Consider the following 19,832-nt stretch of genomic DNA (forward strand, 5'->3'; position numbering starts at 1 on the left):
ATGACGTGGCTGGCAGAGGGGAAGAGCTGCTGGGCTCAGGATACTTGCCTACCTGTAACCAGCCCCCTGGGGCTGAGTGGGAGGGAGAGATGCTCCCCACCACACCGGAGAGGGGGCTCATGCTGGCTCTGAGGCTGTGACTAAAGCACGGAGCTCGCTGCCTGCCCCCACTCGAACCGCCACTCCCCAGACCCCTCGCACACCTGGGGAGGGAAGCCAGTGCCCTGCCTCCGCTTGAGCGGCCACACCCCACGGCCCTCCCACAGCTGGGGAGGGAAGCCAGCCCCCCGCCCTTACTGGAACCACCACTCCGCAGGCCCCTCCCAGAGCTGGGGAGGGAACCCAGCGCCCCGCCTCCGCTGCAACGGCCGTTCCCCAGTCCCCTCGCAGAGCTGGGGAGACAACCAAGCGCCCTGCCCCTGCTCAAACTGCCGCATCCCAGTCCTCTGACAGAGCTGGGAAGGGATGGCAGCGCCTTACTCCCGCAGCAACTGCCGTTCCCCATTCCGCTCGCATTGCTAGGGAGGGAAAACAGCGCCCCACCACCGCAGGAACGGCCGCTCCCCAGTCCCCTCGCAGAGCTGGGGAGGGAACCCAGCGCCCCGCCCCAGCAGGAACGGCCGCTCCCCAATCTCCTGGCAGAAGTGGGAAGTAAAGCAGCTGCCCGTCCCCGCTGGAATGGTGTCTCCTCTGTCCCCTCACAGAGGGGGTGAGGGAAGGCAGCGCCCCACCCCTGCAGGAACGGCCGCTCCCCAGTTCCCTGGCATAGCTGGGGAGGGAACTCATTGCCCTGCCCCTGGAGGAACGCCTGCTTCCCACTCCCCCTGCAGAGCTGGGAGGGTCCCCAGCGCCCCGCCCGCCCAGGAATGGCCGCTCCCCCGTACCCTTGCAGAGCCGGGCAGGGAACCCAGCGCCCCACCCCCGCAGGAACGGCCGCTTTACATTCCCCTTGCCAACCTGGAGAGGGAAGGCAGCGCCCCTCCCTCTCAGGTTTGCACACTGGCCATGGCTGGCAGCGCAGCGCAGAAGCTGCTCCAGCCCTGTAGCCTGCGGGGCAGCACAGTGGGGCTGGGGGCGCACGGAGCAGGCAGGGCCCAGGTGGGCGGGAGGCGGAGATAGAAGTGGGGCGGACACGCTCCTGTCGGGAGCTGCCTGATTCACCCCTTGCCCGGGAGCTGCAGGAGGGGCCCGGATCATGGCTCGGCTGCAGAGCTCGGAGCCCAGGCTGGGCCCAGGAGTGAGGGGATGGGGGAGCTGGGGGTGTAGCGGAGGTTGGAGCAGAGAATTGGTTGGAGATGGGGCTGTGCGATTGCCGCTTGGAGGCGGGGGGGCCCCTCTGGTTTTTTTTTTTTGCTCTGCCCCCCCGCGTCCCAATATTTCATTTTTGACATCTGGTCACTGTAGCCTGACATGAAGGAGGATGTCTGGACCAAGGGGCCAGGGACTGGCCTTTGCTAGAGAAACCACTGTCAAGTTTTAACCAGTTAGGACAAGTCAGCAAATAAGAACAACCTCAGGTACCAGTAACTGCTACAGGTTGCAAATTCCTACATGCAGCAGTTTCTGGCACTACACCTGCACAGCTCTGCTCCCCGGCTCTTCTCAGTCTCCTGCTCTCTCCTTACCTCTGCCCCACTCTCGCCCAGGCAGTTCCAGCTCACATGGAGGATGAGACCCCCTGGCCTGGTGACTCTCTCATGCCTGGCCTGTCAGTGCAGCTAACTTGGAGCTTTGCCCTCTCCCCATTGTCCCTGGGGCTGTCAGTCTCAGGGTCCTGATTTCCCATTGATTCTTCCCCCTTCTAGTGGTGCTGGGAACTAGCCAACCAACCTCCCCCCCGACACACACACTAAGTTTTGGTAAAGGGCCAAGAGCCCGCTTACACAAGCCAGCCCCATGAGGGTCACCGATGTGCAGAGACAGAAGCCAAAGCTGGTCCCATGGTGTAATGGGCAGCACTCAGGACTCTGAATCCTGTAATCTGAGTTCAAATCTCAGTGGGATCTTGTGTTGGCTTGTGGTCATAGGCAGCAGGTTATATACATTTGTGGTGCTCGGGCTCCAGCAATATTTGGGGTTGGGTCTCTTCCCCTTGGTCCTGGCGCCTGCTTGGCACCCCTCCCCCTGCCGCGGTGCATCCCTGCCTGACAAAAAGCAGCGTGGGCCCGTCTCCTGCCTGCTCCTGCTGCTGGAGTAGAGGGATTCCTGGCAGAACTGCTGCCCCAGAGTCCTAGTGCAGGCTGCCCTGAGCCTCTCCAACACCCCCAACCCTGAGCTCCCTCTGAACCCTGATACTCTGACCCAGTCTTCAGCCCCCTTCTGCATCATGAATCCCTCATCCTCAGTCCTGCACTCCCTCCTATCCCCAAACTCCCTCCCAGAGGGTGCAATCCTTCCCACCCCCAGAGCCTGCACCTCTCACCCCTTCCTACAACCCTGCCCGAGCCTGCACCCAAACTCCGTCCTGAACCCTGCACCCCTCCTGCACCCTAATCCCCAGCCCAGGATCTGAAGCCTAGACCTCTGCCCTAAATTCCCTCCCAGAGCCTTAGGCAGATGGGGTGGAGTTTGGGGGGCGGGTTCTGGGCACCACCAAAATTTCTACAAATTTGCCACCCATGCTTGTGGTAAAGCCCCAGAGTTCAACTTCCCTTTCTCCAGCTGTGTAAGAGTGAATCTTTCCCCTCCTGCTGGGTGACTCACACATCCTAGAGCCAGGTCTTTGGCTGGGATGGCCATAATGGATTAGGGCTCTAGAACTTGCTACCCTGATAGTTGGGATTCTTGCTGCTGCAAATGATGCTCACAAGCTTGGCCCTTGTGCTTCCTACCACACTTTACCTCTGGCCCACATGGCGCTTGAAGAAAGGAGTGCCAGGGCTGGGATTAATAGTCAGGGCTTGGCAGGAGGGAGGAAGAGTCCCAGGCTGGAGCCCCACACACCTTCCCTCCTCCGGGCACCTAGAGCAGAGGCAGCCCAGCTCTGTCCGCTGGATACCTCAGCAGAGTAGGTGAGTTCATGTAAATACAGTTTGGTCCCAAAGCCTCCTCCCAACCCTGGTCATCACTAGCTGTCAGGGGAGAGCTCATTCACACCTCGCTTACAAATCATCATTTGAAATTCTAAGGTTGGCCAACACTGCCGAAGCCAATGCACCCACATTGTCAGCAAACACAACAGCTGGGTGAGGAAACCCGGCTTTGTTCAGACTTTCCAAACCTATTTTACTTTCTCAGGTACAAGTAGTTTTCATACATTGTATCTGCTTTTAAAGTGTGTGTTAATGTTTCAATTTCCATTCAAATTTGCAACCAATGACAATATTGGCAACGCTGCATGTAACTACCTGACCACTGAGGGAGGGGCTGTTTGGGAAATTCGGGGAAGGGGGTGCACAGCCCCCTGATTGGGGGGCGTAAGGGAATACCCACTTTCACTGAATTGTCTCCTACTGCAGCACCTCAGTAGGTTACATCAGAGAGGAGCTGCAGTGTCTAGGCAGTGGGATGCCTGTGCCTTTAAGAGCCCAGCCCTGGGAAGTCCATGCTGAGAGGTGCTGCCTGTGGGAGGAGAAATAAAAAAGCCCTCTGCTCCCCCCACCCATGTTTGCAAACACTGGAGTCTCAGCCCACCGGGATAACTGTTATCCCTCTGTCCCTGCCTGTGCCAGGGTTTAACCCTCTGGCAGCTCCTCCCTCTGGGCTTAACTCCGGTTCCTTCCCCCCTCCCTGACTTTGCCCTTCAGTCCCTCTCCTAACTCTGCCTCCAGCTGCTTGACCCCCCGACCAGTCAATTTCCACCCCCTGCTCAGACCCTGGCCACCCACTCCTCTGATTTGCCCTCCTTTGCCCCTTTTTAATCCCTGTAAAAAGTAGGGAGTGCTGGATCCCATTCTCTGGTGGGAGGGCTGGCCGCCTGGCCCCTGCCTGCCCAGTGCTCAAAGTGCCCCATGATCTTGTGGATGTTTGCTGAGTGCTCCAGGGTCACCCGAAGGGGGAGAGAGGCACGGTTAGGAGGTGATGCAGCCAAGGGTGCCTCACCCAACACTGTGATGCAGCCACCTCTGAAGTGAGTTACACAAGTCAGCAAATGAATATGGAACAAGAAACACATTGAAAGGACCAAGGCAGCTGCAGGAGGTGGAGAAAACCAGAAAAAGCAGTATCCCTGGATCCCAGCCCTGCCCCTCACCCACTCTACCACCTAATCTCCACTCCCCTCTCACATTTGAGGGGAGAACCCAGGAGTCCTGGTCCCCAGCCTTGCCCACTCCCATATTTTGATATGGCTCCATCCAACAGAAGCCTCCACAATTGCAGGGCAGTGCCATGGGGCACACCGGGGCCTACTTGTTTGCACAGGATGGGCAATGCCAGTGCTCCAGGATGGGGAGAGATGATGCTAAGGGAGAAGCAAGCAGCAGACAGTTCCCATGACAGAGAAAGAAATGCTAGGGGGTGCTGTGCTGCAAGGAGTGAAGGGAGATGGCAGGGAATGGGAGGATCTTCCCTCACACCAGGTGCGTCTGTGTCCATCCCAATTCCTCCCCAGCCCTACCCCAGCCCAGGCAAATCCCGGCCCAGTTACCAGGGTTAAATTTGGCCTGGATTCCCCGGCTGCTGGGGGTGGGGCGTGCGGCTGGGATGAATGAGACTCTACTCCCCCTTCCCAAGACACAGTTGCATGGGCACAGACCAAAGGAGCCTACAGCACTGCTGCCTAGAGGAAACTGAGTCACCAGCCAGTGACAGACACATCATGGCTCTCCTCATCCTCATCCTCTTTTCCATAAACAACCTGGCCAGAGGAGGGGGGGGGTAAACTCAGGGCAGTTGCACAGTTAACCTGTGGAACTCCTTGCAAGAGGATGTTGTGAAGGCCAAGACTACAGCAGGGTTCAAAAAAGAACTAGATAAGTTTTTGGTGGATAGATCCATCAAGGGCTATTAGCCAGGGTGGGCAGGGATGGTGCCTGTAGCCTGTTTGCCAGAAGCTGGGAATGGGCAACAGGGGATGGATCACTTGATAATTCCCTGCTCTGTTCATTCCCTCTGGGGCACCTGACACTGGCCACTGTCAGAAGACAGGAGGATACTGGGCTAGATGGACTTTGCGTCTGAACCAGTCTGGCCGTTCTTATGTCTCCCTTGGCGCAGCAGTGACCCCCAGTGGGCAGTCAGAGTAATGCACAGAAAGTGTTTTGCTTGGCGCAGCAGTGACACCAAGTGGCCAATCAGGGTAACACACAGAGTATGTTTCCCTTGGAGCAGCAGTGACACCTTGTGGTCATTCATGGTAACGCACAGAAAATGTTTCTATTGATACAGCAGCGACACCCACTGCTCAGGTGGCGTAATGCACAGCATGTGTCTGCCCTCTACGAGCAGTGACACCCATGGACCAGTCACGGTAATGCACAGAGTGTGTTTCCCACCCATCTGGGTAAGGCACAGAGCATGTTTCCCATGGAACAGCAGAGACACTCAGTGACCAGCAGGGGTGGCATCAGACTCTTCTCCTTTAGTGGGGGACTGAGGCTACATCTACGCTACAGGATAAATTCGAATTAGCTTAAACCGATTTTATAAAACAGATATTATAAAGTTGATTGTGCGCGTCCACACTAGGCACATTAATTCGGTGGTGTGCGTCCATGCTCCGAGGCTAGCGTCGATTTCTGGAGCGGTGCACTGTGGGTAGCTACTGTAAAATAATGAGGCCAATAACGTCGATATGCGTCCATACTAATTCTAATCCGATATAGTAATATCGATTTTAGCGTTACTCCTCTCATTTTGTAGGAGTACAGAAATCGATTTAAGGAGCAGTTTCAATTGATATAAAGAGCAGTGTAATGAGAACGAGTGCAGCGTTAAATCAATTTAAAGCTGTTAAAATCAGTTTAACAGCGTAGTGCAGACCAGGCCTGAGATGGGCTAGAGCAAAAAAATTGGGGAGCTGTGCCTCCCATCACCTGGCCTCACCCTTCACAGGGGTCATGCCTCTGCTCCTTCTCAGTTAAAGGCCAGGCTCATCTCCTCTCCCCCCGGCTAGGGTTTACAGCAATACAAACTTTATTAAAATAAAATAGCAAACAGCGTTTACTTTAAATATTCTAAATCTGTCCAAATTTTTGTACTGAATCCAAAGTTCTCTTAAAGATCCCATCAGTAACCAAAACCTAAATGAAAAATTGAAACCAAAAACAAGGCTTAATTTAAAACCCAAACATTAAGATAAACTTTGTTTGTAAAAATAAAAACTAACAAATGCTGTAAATTAATAATTTCAACATTTTATCAAAAAAGTATGCTGCAGCAGAATGATAAAATAACATCAAATAAATAAGCATGACCACTAAAACCTCCTATAAAGGAATTGAATCCTTGAATACTGGTCAAATCGTAATAAAATATGCAGAACTATGTCAAAACTGGTGTTGCAAGCCAGCAAATGTCAATTAAAAGCTCCATTCCAACTAAAAAAACCAAAACAACCCAATAAACCAAAATGAGTGAAACAAACCTACACAGAAGCAAAATTAAACCTGGACCAACACAGGAACAAACAATGTACATTTCTAATTCTAACTTCTTTTTTCTCCCAGGAGGAAGGTGTTTTGCACCCCAGTAACCAGGCTGTCACTGCAGCTTCCCTTTCACTAAATAAGATTTTTACCAAATATAAATTGCCCTCCAATTTCTCTAAGAGAAATTGAAATTGTATCTTTGCACTAATATCCCAAGTGTGCAAGTCCATCCCCTCAGAGCAGCCCCACACCCTGAGGCCAGGGGAGAATCCCAGCTGGTTTGTGCATTTGTAACCCTGGGGCCTGAAGCTGATGAGAGAAAGGGAAGTGAGCCATCTTGGAGCTTTCTGATACCACCTGCTGGGAGCACAGGGATTTGACTGAGTGACATCCTGGCTAATTTTCACCTTGTTCTCCACCAGCAGGATCCACTGGAGAGCTCAGGAATGACTTGACCATGGCAGCACCCTATTTACGTATTAAAAGCTGGTATTTTGGGGCCAATGCGGTGAAACGTGAGTACTTTTGGGGTTAGGACCCACATGAGAAGGGATGTGGACAAATTGGAGAGAGTCCAGCAGAGGGCAATAAAAATAATTAGAGGACTGAGACACATGACTTACGAGAAACTACAGGCCATATCCTGTATGTTAAGCTAAGGCAAAGTTAGCATATGTATATTGTGACCTTTTACTCAGAGAGGAAAATCGACCTTTTTCATGTTACTTAAATAGATAAGTACCCATGCCTGTCCAAGACCTTTACTTAGACCAATCAACAGTGGAGAATGTCATAGGACTTTTTTCAGTGTTGTACCCACAGATTTAACAGGTACACTACAAGGTAACTTATCTGCATATGTACATGTCATCAACAAGCACAAACATACTAGCCTATGAAGTAAATGTACCCTAATGTTTTGTGGGTGATGAATGAAATTTGGGCATAAGAGGAAGGATTTCCAGCCCTTGTGCCCTATAAAAGAGGGAACCCACCTCGCTAGAGCACTTTGCTCTATCATTCTGACTTACTTCCTCCACTCTCTCTCTATGTACTATCAGCAGGCTGTACTTGTTCTTAAACTTTAAGTTTCAAGGGAACTAGGCTAAGTTCAGTTTTCCTACATTTTTAGTCTTTATTAGGTTTTGATTTTAAGTTTAACATATTCAAGTGCATCCTAAGTAACACTAGCTTTTTCTAAGCACTGCATCTTTCACTTAAGAATTGAGAAACCTGAACTGCAAGGCTGGTCCTGTGTATCTCCTACCACCAGGTTATCAAGGAAGGCTGTGAGTATATTAACCAAAACTTTGTTGCATATAATGCCATATGTATCTTCTGAATAGCAGTAATGCAAATGTAACTTTGTAACTCAATTAAATTAAATATAATGTAAGCTAATAAATTAAATTTTCATCCAATTATCCAAATTAATATTATTAGTACACCCTAAATCAGGCTACATGGGACAGAGAGTTGGAGTGCAGAGGGATGAAGGCATTGGCTCTGGCGGTGCAGACTCTGGGGTGGGGTTAAAATGAGACATTCAGGGTGCAGTAGAGAACTCAGGGTTAAGATAGAGAATTGGGCTGCGAATGCTCTGGGATGAGGCCAGGAAAGAGAAAATTGAGATACAAAAAGGAAATCAAGCTAGAGCAAAAAGCAGAGAAGAAGTGTGTGATTTGAGCTGCAGAGAAAAGAAAAGACTTCTGCCTGTCCCCTCTCACCAAAGCATCTAAGAACCAGATGAGAGACATCTCTCCCCCACTGCAATAACAATTCCAGTTGACCTGGACTGAGAAAGGAAATCTTCTCCTTTGCAGCACTAGCAGACCTGGACTGAATCATGAACACCTCATCCTCTCCCCCTGACCCCCTCCAACCTGGTGTTCCTAGCCTGGGACACGGGAGGGGCTCCTCTCTTCTCCATTTGGGACATGGCGGGATGAGAGAAGTGACAGGCCTTTATGGGAAATCATTATTTGCCTGATTCATGTGCAAGTCCTAGTCCTTGTTAACCCAAACAAACCGTTTATCCTGCATGCTGATGCCAGTTTGGAGGTCTGGGAGCAGTCCCGTACCAGGAAGTGGAAGGAAATGTAAATCTGTAGGCTTTGTCAGCTGAGGACTGTCTGATAGCGAAACTCACTATCCCATCCACCAGCAGCAGTTCTTGGTCTTGAAATGGGCCATCACTGAGAAATTTCGAGACTACTTGTGTGGTGCTCAGTTTCAGGTGTGGACAGAGAACAATCCACTGACTTATGTGTTAACAAGGGCTAAGCTGGATGCTACAAGGCACAGATGGGTGGCTACTTTTGCTAACCATAACTTCGCATTCAATACCAATGAGTTGGTATAATAGAGAATGTGATTTTTCAGGACCACCAATTCTTGGCTGGGGGGAGGATGTAAGCAGGGTGAGAATGAACTCTACCCTGACATCTGTTGGTGATCTGTTGTAAAGGCCTTTTGTTGCTGATGTGCATGGTCACACCCAACCAGCATTGCATGATGGGGGTGCTTGCACAAAGGATCATTTTGGCTGCTGTGGGATCCCCAATCTGTTTCTTATTAGGGCAGGGGTAATAAAGTGCAGTTATTCCAGTGATATGAATCAAGGACAGTAGAACGGTACTTAGCAGTTCATGATTTCGGGACTCACCCGAACCTAGATGAATCTCGTTAGGTAGGGACATGGGTTCCAAACCATAGTGAAGTAAGAGAGATTGAAAAGGGATGTTTGTATTTAGTGTTATGGATTTTTTTGTAAAAGCTGTAGTTGTGGGTTTTATGTTTTTTTCTTTTTTAAAAATAGAGTTTTTATAGTTCTACAATGTGTTTGCATCTATGCCATAGATAAAAAGTCATTAGTGACTAAATGCATTTTTGAGACATACATAAGCTGCTGTGCTTGGATCTCATATCCACTCTGAAAGTTGTAAACAACTCCATCGTTGGGTAAAATGCTCCTTAAGGCTCAGATGGAAAGGAAATTTTGCAGATTGCATGCTGGGAGATCAGCTGTGGGACACAACTTTTGTGACATATGAACTACCTCTGCAACCAAATTCTTAGTCACAGGTCAGCAGGTGGGTTTATGCAAATTCTGGACTCTGAGACCAGAGCTGGAGTTGGCGGGGGGGGCAATTTTTGTGGCATATGCATCACCTCTGCAACCAACCTTTGCTACCTCACTCCATAACACCACACACACAGCAGCCTTTTACCTCTCAGGAACCAAAACATTCCCTGAAAGAGACCACAGCAGCTGAAATGACCCTCTGGACAAGCACTCCCATCATGCAATCTGGGGTGAGTGGAACCATGCAGATGACAGCAGCCTCAAAAGGCCTTTACAACAGATCACCAACAGATGGCAGGGCAGAGTTCATAGCGACCTGGCTTAAACTAGATTGTGGAAAAGATTCAAAAACACTGAACGTTCAAACTCACCAAATGCAGGTCAATCGATCCTCATCGTCCTATCCGCTCGTTATACTCCACACCTGAACTTAGCCCTCACATGGACAACATACCCTCCTAACTCAGTGTCTGTACGTTAACCTTTTACCCCCAGTCGGGGCTATTGCAGATTATGTATTCCTTACGTCACCCGATTTTAAACCGAACTTTGCACCCCCTGGGTAATCTGTACGTTCTCACCTGATCACCAGAAACTTCTACGCCTAAACGCTGTACCATACATTTTTTTTTCTTTGAATGTCATCTTAATAAAATGTTGACATTTGTTTGAGATCCCAGTTCCTGTTCCTTTGGAAGGCGTATGTGTTTGCTCCGGGTTTTAGTCTGCTAAGACAGCGAGGAGGGCCGACTGAGCCAGAGGCGCTTGCCTGCTGCAGACCTCGTCTCCCACAAGCTGAAGGCTTAACTGAGAACAGTTTAAGAAGTGCTCCCGTCTCCGGCACTCAGCTACCCAGCTCCCAGTGGGGTCCAAACCCCAACTAGATCCCTTTTACCCTTTAGATGCTGTAAAATCCTGTGACCAGGGCAGCTGCCTAGCAGCCTGCGCATCTGCCTGCCAGCGTGAGAGCTCGTAAGGCACTAATCTGGATAGTGCCGGCTGGGTGGCAGGGTTGTGAAAAGCCAGCAGAGTGGTGCAGAGTAAGCGGGTTGAGCCCATAACCCAGAGGTTGATGGATTGAAACCATCCTCTGCTACGTGTGCATTTGTTTCTTTTCCTTCTGGGCCTTCCAGCAAGGCAGAGAGTGGCAAGAGGTGGCTGAGGCTGCGGCCTGCCACGGAGCTCCCTGGCACCTCTAGCTGCCTGGGCTGAAGGCAAGAGGGAGGTCTGGGCGTGGCCAGGGCCTCCTGTCCCAGAATGAGGCTGAAGCTTCCTGGTCCACTTTTCCCACCCACCCCGGCGGGCTGCGGGAGAACACCAGGGAGGCTCTCGGGGCGCTAGGCAGTGCTGTGTGGCTGTCAGGGGAAAGAGCCGAGGCTACCGACTCGACCTGCCATTGACTCGCGTGGCTCTGCGCGCCGTCAACTGGGGTGGGCCAGGCTGTGCACGTGACTCAGGCTTGGGCAGTGTGACGGACCAAGCCCCAGACCCAGGTCAATATGCACATCAGATCTTACCCACAAATCACACTGTTGCCAATCCTTTAGAATCTAAAATCTAAAGGTTTAATCATAAAGGGAAAAAGATAGAGATGAGAGCTAGAATTGGTTAAATGGAATCAATTACATACAGTAATGGCAAAGTTCTTAGTTCAGGCTTGTAGCAGTGATGGAGTAAACTGCAGGTTCAAATCAAGTGTCTGGAGAACATCCCCCGCTGGGATGGGTCATTCAGTCCTTTGTGCAGAGCTTCAGCTTGTAGCAAAGTCCCTCCAGAGGTAGGAAGCAGGATTGAAGACAAGATGGAGATGAGGCATCAGCCTTATATAGGCACTTCCAGGTGTAAGAACACTTCTTTGTTCTTACTGTGGAAAATTACAGCAAAATGGAGTTTGGAGTCACATGGGCAAGTCCCTGCACACCCTGCTGAGTTACAAGGCGTATCTGCCTCCTCTCAGTGGGTCAATTGTGTAGCTGATGGTCCTTAATGAGCCATCAAGCAGGCTAAGCAGAGCTAACACCAACTTGTCTGGGGTGTTTCCCAGAACTGCAGCTCGGGGAAGGGGGGCTAGGGGTTAGAGTGGGGGAGGGGAAGGGCTGGGAGCCAGGACTCCTGGGTTCTCCCCCCAGCTCGGGGAAGCGAGGCTAGGGGTTAGAGTGGGGGAGGGGCACAGCTGGGAGCCAGGACTTCTGGGTTCTCCCCCAGCTCGGGGAGGGGAGTGGAGGTTAGGGGGTAGGGTGGGTGAGGGGCTGGGGGGGTCTCCTGCCCAAGAGGCAAGTCCAGGAGCTGGTGTCAGGCAGCAGGTCACTTGTGGGCCCCGAGTGTTTGATCTGGAAACAGCTGCCTGTTCCCATGCCCGGGGACTGCGCATGGCTGGCAACCATCTCCTTGTACCTGAGAATTATCCATACACCCCAGGGGTGTGAGCCCTGCGCTCCCCTGTCAGTGCCTGGGGCACAGAGCCATGTGTACGAGTCACTCTCTGTGCGGGGATGTCAGTTCGTACAGACTTTGCTGGTGCTTTTTCTGTAGCCTCTGGTAAAATGAGGCAATTAACTAGATGTGTTGATGGAAGTTCTCTGCGTCCCCTCAGGGGTAAACGTACCCCTGGTTGAGAACCACTGACGTAGGGGAACCCAGGCCCACCCCATCATTCTGACTTCCAACCCCATACCCTGGCCAGTTGGTTCAGCTTTGCTTACCTTGCATCAGCCTCAAGTCAGCTTCACTGGATCACCAGTTCCACCATGGCCAGACATCAGAGAGAGGACGTCTCCTCTCAGCTGTAAAAGCAGCAAGGGCTCCATGAGGGGTCGGTGCTGCTGGAGAAATTATTGACACTTTCTCTAGTCTCTTTTTCAGATTTTGCCCCATTTTCTCTTTAATTCTCCAATGTTAATTTAACAATCTCAGATTTGGGATATTTTCACACCCGTTTGACCTGCAGCAAATTTCCTTCCTTTCTTTGGGAAATTGTCCTGAATCATTCCCCAAAGGAGAAGGGGCTTAATGGATGCAATTTGCAGAGCCCTGAGACACAGCTGCCTCTGGGGTGGGCTGAGGTGGCCATTCTCTGCTGGCAAGGAAGGGGACAGGAGGAAAAAGTCCCCAGTGGAGACTGTCCAGCACAAGGTTACGCAGTCCTGGCTACTGCTACCCCCAACTGCCAGTCACTTGCCTGCCCCTGCTTCTGCCTCCTTCCCACTGCCAGGAAGTTTTCCTGCTCCACACTCCCCTCACATACCCTCTTAAAGCACCTCCCCAAAGGGCTCCCTGCTGCCGTGTGAATGGTGTGGGTGTGTGTGTGTGTGGGGGGAATTATTGCTGTCTGTTAATTGAACTTCCACTGTCCAATTACTCTCACTTAATATAAAATCTCTTCATATTTGGGTGGTTTTCTCTTATTAGCAAATGTTTCTTTTTAGACCCGTTTCTTCCCCAGTTCTCAAAGATAGATATAATAATAATAATAATAATAATAATAATAATAATAATAATAATAATAAGCAATATATGGCATATGTGCTGAAGGTAGTGTAAAAGCTGATTTTCAGTAGCACTCACACTGCTCTAGTCCTGGCTTTGCATTTTAATTCTTTTTTAAATGAAGCTTCTTAGAACATTTTAAGGGCCTTATTTACTTTACATACAACAATGGTTTAGCTATATATTAAAGACTTATAGAAAGAGATCTTCTAAAAATATTAAAATGTATTATTTGCACATGGAACTTGAAATTAGAGTGAATAAATGAAGATTTGGTACATGCCTTCTGAAAGGTTATGGATCCCTGATATATTCAAACTACCCATGGGATTGGTGGGTAATAATTGATCTATTGGGCTTTGATTTATTGTCTTGTCTGGATGTAATAAATCAATCCCCAAATGTGCTCCTGTTCACTCTGGAACTTTACCAGGATAAGAAGTGGAAGTGGAGTGGATGGGGGAGCCACAGCTGTCAATCCTGTGCTGTGAGGACAGGAGGTAAGTCAAAATAAGATATATCAACTTCAGACACACTATTCCTGTAGCTGAAGTTGTGTATCTTACATTGGCGCCACCCCTCCAGTGTAAACCAGGCCAAAGTGTCAGTAGCCTCTTAGCCTATCCCAGGCTGTGATCAAGTGTCTTGGGGTATATCTATATTATGAAATTAGGTCAAATTTATAGAAGTCGTTTTTTTAGAAATTGTTTTTATGCAGTCGATTGTGTGTGTCCCAACACAAAGTGATAGAAGTGCATGAAGTCGGTGGACTGCCTCCACAGTACTGAGGCGAGCGTCAACTTCCAGAGTGTTGCAATTTGGGTGGCTGTGTATAGCTATCCCCCAGTTCCTGCAGTCTGTGCTGCCCACTGGGATTCTGGGTTGAGATCCCAATGCCTGATGGGGCAAAAACAGTGTTGCAGATGATTCTGGGTACATGTCATCAGACCCCACCCCTCCCTCCATGAAAGTAACCGCGGACTATCATTTCACGCCTTTTTTCCTGGGCAACCTGAGCAGACACCATACCACGGCAAGCATGAAGCCTGCTCAGCTCATTGTCACCGTACGTCTTCTGGGTTCTGGCAGATGTGGGACTGCATTGCTACACAGCAGTAACTCATTGCCTTTTGGCAGCAGAAGGTGCATTATGATGGATAGCTATCTTTGCCATACTCTTAGGTGCTCTTTTAGTCAGTTTCGGTGAGCTCAGTTAGAGGTGCCTGGGCAAACATGGGAGTGACTCAGCCAGTCATTCCCATCTTCTGCGAAGTACCTAAGAGATCATGATGGCTAGCAGTCATAGTACGTCATCTTCTGCCAAGCACCCAAGAGATGTTAATGGCTAGCAGTTGTACTGCATCATTTTCTTTCAAGTACCCAGGAGATAATGATGGCTAGCAGTCATACTGCACTGTTTTCTGGTGAGCAACCAGGCGATGACAATGGCTAGCAGTTGTACTACCAGCATAAGATGTAAAAGCTAGATGGGTCAAAACAAGAAATTGACCTGATTTGTTCTGTGAAATCAACAGCCTGCTAAACCCAGGGTTTTGAGTTCAATCTTTGAGTGGACCATTCAGTGTGACAGTTGTTTGTGTTTCTCTTCTTTTGTTGATTTTAATTCCCTGTAAGCCATGCCATCAGTCGCCCCTCCCTCCATCAGAGCAATGGCAGACAATTGTTTCATGCCTTTTTTCAGTGCAGAAACAGAAGCTGCAAAAGCAAAACCAGGCAAGGAGGTGACAGCAGTGCAGTGACAAGAGTGATGAGGAAATAGACATGGTCATAGACTTCTCACAAAGTACGGGCCGGGCAATGTGCATGTCATGCTGATGATCTCTGCATGGTCACCTGTGCTGATCAGCTCTCCATGCTGGCCAAACAGGAAATGAAATTCAAAAGTTCGCTGGCCTTTTCCTGTCTACCTGGCCAGTGCATCTGAGTTGAGAGCGCTGTCCAGAGCGGTCACAATGGAGCACTCTGGGATAGCTCCCGGAGGCCAATACCATCGAATTGCACCCACAGCACCTGAAATTTGAGCCGGCAAGGCCGATTTCAGTGCTAATCCCCTCGTTAGAGATGGAGTAAAGAAATTTATTTAAAGAGCCCTTTAAGTTGAAAAAAAGGGCTTCGTCGTATGGATGGGTCCAGGGTTAAATCGAGGTAATGCTGCTGAATTCAACGTAAAGTCATAGTGTACACCAGGCCTCAGAGGGATTTTATAGTTACTGGCTGGCTGGGTGTCCAAAAGAGGGAGCTACCTGCCCCCCCCTTTCATTTATCACACTTGGTAACTACTAGGTAGAAGCACAGACTCATAGATTGATTTGCTGAGTCTCCTGTAGACCTTCCAAATGGCACAGCAGGGCTGCTCTTGGTTCTGCACAATGTTGTTTCATTTAGCAGTGACTGTGAAGGCACGTCCAGCCATTTGGCAGTGGGAACTCTGGTATTAAGTGGACACCCTATCTTAGCTGTGTATGGCTGTATTGCTTGTAGATTTATATATTCTGTATTGATGTTACCAAGTGGAGTATTTTGTAGCTGTCTGCTATAATTTGTTTAACTTGTATGAAATATGAATATGCTCCCTCAGACTTAACCACTTGCCTTTCACACACTCCCTGCCCCTCGCTCTCTGGGGTGGGAACAAGCCACCAGCATGTGTGGCCATTGGATTTTTTTTGTATTTAATTACTTCTCATTGCTAAATTATTTATAAATGTTTTTTAAATTTCATTGCAGTGTGTTTTCTTCCTGCCACTGTCACCTGGCAGCTAAGGGATGTGAGATTCTCCTCCATTGTGTTTCTGTCCATGGAAAAAGAAGAGAGATCACACTTCAGTACCTTTGGAAATAAAAGCAACCTGGAAACGAACCAGCTCTCTCCTCAGTGTGCAGTTTGTGTCTCTTTTGGTGCAGTTGATGTGTGTGCAGGACAGGGGCACTGTGTGCTCCCATGGGAATTCACCAGCGTTGGTGCAGGATTTGACTTGTTCCTAGAGTGAATGTAGCACTGTGGAGTGTCAGGCACAGGCTGCATGACCCCCTCCATTTATCCTTGGGGCAGATAAAGCCCAGGCAGCACTAGTGCAACCTCTTCTCCTGCTGCCCTCCACCATCATCTGCACAGCCCACCTGTCAGGGTAGGAGGAGAATGTTGCTCCATGGATCCTGGTTCTCAGATGAGACTGCCCTGGGATGGGGGTGTGTGGTTGCATCCATTAGGTCACCAGACTGAGCCTTCTAATATCCTTGGTGATTGTTCCTAAGATCCAGGACTTTGTGCTCAAACATCTCCCAGCTTCCTTCTTGAAAATAAGGCTAAGGTTTCCTTGCAATTTACAGGAAGAAAGCAGATTTTCACCCCAGATGGGACTAGAACCCACAATTTCTGGCTTCAGAAGCCAATGCCTTATCCATTAGTCCACTGGGGCCCTGATATACAGCTACTGAAGAGATGGAAATTCCCTCTCATAAATGCACATTCCTTGCATTTGCTTCACCACCAAATAGCCCCTTTATATGCCTTACAGAAATGTCTGCATCCCCTGACAGCAATGCAACTAGGCAGGTTGCTGACACAGACGAGCATCACCTTTCAGCCAGCCATCTTTAGAGAAGAACTCCATCCTAGAGTCACTTCTCCCTCCTTCACCACCTCCACATCTGTGGCTCTGAGTGGCAGTAGGATGATTAGGGGGCAAATCTGGGGCTGGAACAGGGCTATGGTCAGCCTGTAAGGAGTAACCACACAGGGCTGCCTAGCATCCCGAGAGCCTCCGTCGTGTTCTCCCACAGAAGCTGCCTGCCAGTGTGGGTGGGAAAAGGGGGTGAGGAAGTACTGCGGCCTCAGGCCAGGACAGGAGGCTCTCGCCAGGCCCAGGCCTGCCTCTTGCCTTCAGCCCAGGCAGCTAGAGGTGCCAGGGAGCTCCCTGGCAGGCCACTGCCTCAGCCAGGAAATAAGGAAAAGGCGATGAATAAAGAAGTCAGGAAATAACAAGGAAATGACGAGGTTTGTTGAACGGGTTTCTGCCAGATTTACCATCTTCTCAGCTACTGCCCAAAGTTAAAGACCTAAAGTCAACCTATCGGCCTAAGTACTTATGGTTAGATGGGAATTAAAAGGAGCTGCTGTCACAAGTGTTAAGTGCCTGGAAGCAGCATGCAGACCATTTAAAAACACTGCAATTAGAGGCTCAGATGAAACATTTGCCCTAAATCAGAAATGACAATAGGAGGACCAGCAGAAAGCCACTCTAGGTAAATGGCCAAGTAATGGAGGCTGTAAGAGGCAAAAAGTCATTCCTCAAAATTTGGAAATCAAATCCTAGTGAGGATAATAGGAAGGTGCACAAACTCTGGCCTGTTAAATGTCAAAGTGTAAAAAGTCAAGCCAATAAAGAATCTGAGAAGCAACATGCTAAAGACACAAAAGCTAAGCAGAAATCCGGTCAATGCGAGTCCTGGTCTGTCCCCGCAGAAAGGTGAACCCCCTCTGTGGCTGGAGTGAGCTCCTCTAAGCTGACCTCACTACAGACCTGTGCCTGGTAGTGCTCATTGTAAAAATGTTTCCTCTGACGGTTGGGAAAACGGGACCAGCGGTCCTCAGGCCGGCTGACACAATTAAAATCCACCCCCCCAAGAACAAACATCATGCAGTCCAGAGGAAGGGAGCCTTTGATCTTCCCTCTCATGGCTTAACTGGGGACCATACCCACTAATATAGCAGTAACCAGTGCCACAGAGCACAAAGTCTACCAGTAATGCCCTCCCTGGTCAGAGCTCCACCACCTTCTGTACTCGCACCGCGAATGTGAAAAACAAGACTCCAGACCCATCTTTCTTCCCTGCCCAGGAGGCCCTTCCTCCAATCACCCTCTGCCTATTGAGCTACCCTTGAGTTGTTAATGTGCAATTCCTGAACACTCGCCATGTCCAAGTCCAGCTGCTCCAAGGCACTGAACATCAAGCACCTCCTCCAGGGCCCCCAAATCCCTTCCACCTTCCACACAGCCATTTTCACAGATGCTCCTTCCCTGGTGCTGCCCTTGCTCAGCTGCACAGAGGAGTTTTCATGCCCAATCCCTGCCTGTCACTGCCCAGCAGCCAGTGATTTCCCTAGACCCCCCCTAGGGGGGTGTACAGCCCCTCTGAATTTCCCCAATACCCCCCCTAGTTTTGTGAGCTAGTTACATACCAATTTAGTGACTGTTTGGAAATCTGAATTTAAACTGAAACATTAATACACACTTAAAAGCTTATACAGTGTATCATAAAATATGTGTATCTGAAAACATATACTAGATTTGAAAAGTATGAACATAGACTAGCTTCCTTGCTTCCTTGTACAGCTGTTGTTTTTTTTGATGTCAGTGCATTCATGATGTTGGCCAACCTAATAATATCAAATGATGATTTGTAAGCAAAGTCTAAATAAGCTGTCCCTGATAGCTAGTGATGAGCTGGGGCTGTGGGGCCAGATTATATTTACATTCACACCTAATCTACCTAGGTATCCAGCAAACAGAGCTGTGTTGTCCAAGTGATAGATTTTGGCTGGGGTTGAGTTACAAACCACTTGAATGTGGGGGTGGGTTGGATGAAATGTTGTTCTTATTGTATGAGTTAAGGGCAGTAGAACTGTACTTAGCCTGTGATGATTTGAAGGCATCAATAGAGAGGGTGGGGATCTGTCCCTCTCCACTATTTAAAGACAGAGCTGATTAGGCTCCATAGATAGTCTTTTGTTCTGTTAAGTGACCACTGCAGCTGAAATCACTGACAATCAGGTCTAAGTGCTTAGTTCTGTTGTGGGGACAGTGATCCTGTGGGACAGCGTTTTTGTGGAAGAGACAGCCCAGACTGCACTAGCAGCGAGGTTCCCCCAATGAGAGCTCAGAGGAAATGACTGAGAGCTGGTGGAACCTCAAGAGACCAACTCGCAGAGGTCACAGGGGCAGGTGGCAGCAGAAGGTGACTGCCCAGGGCCATTGGCAACAGAGCAGTGGAGTGAACGGTGGCACAATGAACAGCCATGGTCAGAGCAAACAGTGAGCAGCTGGAGGAACGAGCTAGGTGCTTTCTTGTCCCCCCCCACCTGGAAGGTGTACTCATGTGAAAGCACCTCTGAACTCTGAGTGTACTCTCCACTGACCAAGGACAACACTGGTGAGTGGGGTGCAGGGGAGGGAAAAGTAAAATAAACATTTGTTTGTTGGACTATATTTTAGTCACTTTGCTCCAGAATGCTAGATTTGTGACTGGGAATGGAAACTTATATAAATATGTTTCCTAGTAGGCCAAGATTTTTAAAATGCATTATTTGCCAAGGTTGTTATCTCACATTGTTGCTATCTTGGGAGGTCATGATGTTGGAGAGTTTCTGTACTATATGTTTTTATTATTATAATTAATTTTTACATAAGAATGGTCATACTGGGTCAGACCAATGGTCCATATAGCCCAGTACCCTGTCTTACAACAGTGGCCAATGCCAGGTGCTTCAGAGGGAATGAACAGAACAGGTAATCATCAAGTGACCATCCCCTGTTGCCCATTCCCAGCTTCTGGCAAACAGGCTAGGGACACTCAGAGCATGGTGTTGCATCTGTCCCCATCTTGGCTAATAGCCACAGATGGACCTATTCTCCAGGAATTTATCTAGTTCTTTTTATAATCCTGTTATAGTTTTGGTCTTCACAGCATCCCCGGCAAAGAGTTCCCTG

General features: G+C 49.4%; 1 long non-coding RNA gene and 1 other non-coding gene across 2 annotated transcripts in view; one reads left to right on the forward strand and one right to left on the reverse strand.

The window, feature by feature from the left end:
• The window catches only part of LOC127041949 (uncharacterized), a 111,831-nt gene that overhangs the window by 83,412 nt on the left and 8,587 nt on the right, over positions 1-19,832 (reverse strand). The gene's annotated exons all lie outside the window — the stretch shown is intronic.
• On the forward strand, positions 1,935-2,006 carry TRNAQ-CUG (transfer RNA glutamine (anticodon CUG)). Its single transcript has one exon. It is a non-coding gene; the product is annotated as a tRNA-Gln (tRNA).

Source organism: Gopherus flavomarginatus, unplaced genomic scaffold, assembly GCF_025201925.1.
Source record: "Gopherus flavomarginatus isolate rGopFla2 unplaced genomic scaffold, rGopFla2.mat.asm mat_scaffold_111_arrow_ctg1, whole genome shotgun sequence".
NCBI classification, from domain to species: domain Eukaryota; kingdom Metazoa; phylum Chordata; order Testudines; family Testudinidae; genus Gopherus; species Gopherus flavomarginatus.